Raw genomic sequence first — 2658 nt, 5'->3', positions numbered from 1 at the left:
CAATGGCATACTTGATGATAATGAGAATTGTCGTGGCAAAAGCAGAGTTCACCAGTGTCTGACATGTACTGATGAGTGGTTTTCTCGATCGCATCTGCGACATCTTTTTATTTTAAGTTTTGTGCTTGTAACCCTGAGAGAGAGAGAGAGAGAGAGAGAGAGAGAGAGAGAGAGAGAGAGAGAGAGAGTTTATATTTATCTATGTAGGTAAAATATATTCAATAATTCTTATAGCGTTTTCTCCCTATTCTGCGTGTCTTCTCGTCTGGCTTTGTCCGAAACAGATGTCTTGATCTGGAGTGAATGAATGTAAGGTGGAACAACAGGGAATGATAGACGTTTTGATGGAAGGATGGACAGGCAGGGATAAGAGGTAGGGTAAAAAATTAAAGGATGGTTGATGGCAGTGAGGGATCGGCATGGGAAAGATGTCCTATAAAAGTCTTCTCGCCAGGAACATGCACTTTATTCATGTCCCTTTCCATTATTCGTACTGTTTTCATCAAAACTATCCTCCGTCATTTCCTCACTCGGTAAGCATAGGAACAGTGATCTTGGTAGTATCGACGCCATATGACCTACAACTGACTTGCTGAGTAATGTTGTTCAAAGATCTGATCTGTTGCTTTTTGAAGGTCATTCTTTAGATAACCATGATCATAAATGAGTTTATGATTGTTTTCCATGGCATTAGGAAAATAGATATTTGCCATTATTCCATCTATCTGTTCCACTGTACTCCTAATTATAATGATTACTTTATTTTGATGCATCACACTCGTTTTTCTAAAAGCTAAATGTCATATTCAAAAGGTATTTCTCATGATATTTTGGAGTTCATTATACTGTGCAGTGCGTAAAAATATTGTTATTTGATGTTATTAGACTGGGTCTTCTGTCTCCCCTGGTCCATGTAATTTTCTCTGTCTCTTGACCTGTCTTTTTATTTTTCTCTCCCTCACCTCTCGTATTCTTTCCCTCGTCCAATCTCCTTTATTTCCAGTTTTATCCGTAGCGTGCTTGAGAGACATTGCTTCTATTCTTAGCAAGATGTGAGTGATAGGTTCTTGTTTTTTTTTATAGACAAGCACAAAACATTTCTTGCTTCCCTGATTTACGTAGTGCTGTCACAGAATGTCTCCGAACTAAGAAACCGTTATGTGTATTTCAAGTCCAGCGGTACTGGACTTGAAATAGAAACGGACTTACCAAAAGGTAAGCTTGTCAGTCATATCTGTTTCTCAATTTTTTATTCAACCTGGTTCGCGTAGAGTTACACAGTTGGTTCTTTTACTTGGCAGTACGATAAGCAACCTTGTATAATGCTTCAACGTACGGTTTTTTTTTCTTGGGATAAACTAAAACTCCAACTTTCTCAAATCGACCCCTCTTAGCGCAAAAGAAGATTAACACTAAGATGTATTTTCAAGATAGATTGACATGAGGCGCTCCTCCAGCGTTTTGGCAGGGACTTTGCATTGTGGTCTTTGTGTTTCATTATGTTCAATAATTAAAGTGAAACCAAAGGATATATATTCTTTGTTGTATTTCCTTTTCTTTGATATTTCCAACTTGAGGTTAGGCTGCTATAAAAGATGTATAAATATTAAGTTATTTATTTGGTAGCTGCAAGTAACGCATGATAGTAAATATAAATGGCAGTAGAAATGGACCCGCCCTGACTCATAAGTATGGACACTTTGGGATGTAAATAAAAAACAGTAGTGGTATACACAAAAACAGTTATTTGTCCATGCAGGTATATATACTTGTTGAATGTTTGGTGATATCCATATATAGAAAATCAACCAAAGACGGAACAATTATAGGCCTATAGTCTCTGTAATCACTGATGTCACAAAGAGACTCAGTATCTGGATTATGTTGATAATTTTCTGCATATGCATTATGCTGTTGGAAGCTACGTCCCTTTCTGTAAAAGTAACAGAAGTTCATTTTAGTGATATATGAAGGAACTGGCTGCATTGTCAAGGCGAACCAATAAATTATGTAACATGTAAAACTAACGATAAAGCAAGGCTATAGTGAGCAGAAATTTACGTTTTGTCACATCAGTAGGAATACAACATAATATAACGACCAGAATTGTCATGCAACTGTATCTTACTTAAATCACAGGAAAACTGAACGATCTCTCTCTCTCTCTCTCTCTCTCTCTCTCTCTCTCTCTCTCTCTCTCTCTCTCTCTCTAAAATGGGAAATCTATAGCAAAGTATCGGGAAAAGAGCCAAAAATGTTACATGCATCTACAGTATATGTCGTTTTCAATGGCTTCATATAACAGGAAAGTGTGCATGCAATATTTGTAACACAGCAATGAAAATATTTGTGTGTGTTTCCCGTTCAGAAGTGAGATTCGTTCTCCATTCGAAAACTAGAATTTTAGAGCGTGCTAAAGGGAACCAGGAAAATATCTTTGGCTCTTCTTAGTTGATAAAACGAGCTCGTACGTTGGAGATTTTGTTTTTATTTTGCTGAGATTTTGGGGAAATGCGATTATTTCCATAGATTGGTAAATTGCCCAGTGTTTTCTCTCTCTCTCTCTCTCTCTCTCTCTCTCTCTCTCTCTCTCTCTCTCTCTCTCTCTCTCAGAAGAGTTATTGCTGAACTGTTTTATATGTTAGACCGTAGTTCTTG

Source organism: Macrobrachium rosenbergii, chromosome 11 (assembly GCF_040412425.1).
Source record: "Macrobrachium rosenbergii isolate ZJJX-2024 chromosome 11, ASM4041242v1, whole genome shotgun sequence".
Lineage (NCBI taxonomy): Eukaryota > Metazoa > Arthropoda > Malacostraca > Decapoda > Palaemonidae > Macrobrachium > Macrobrachium rosenbergii.
The sequence above is the reverse complement of the archived record's forward strand: the minus strand, read 5'-3'. Positions refer to the sequence as shown.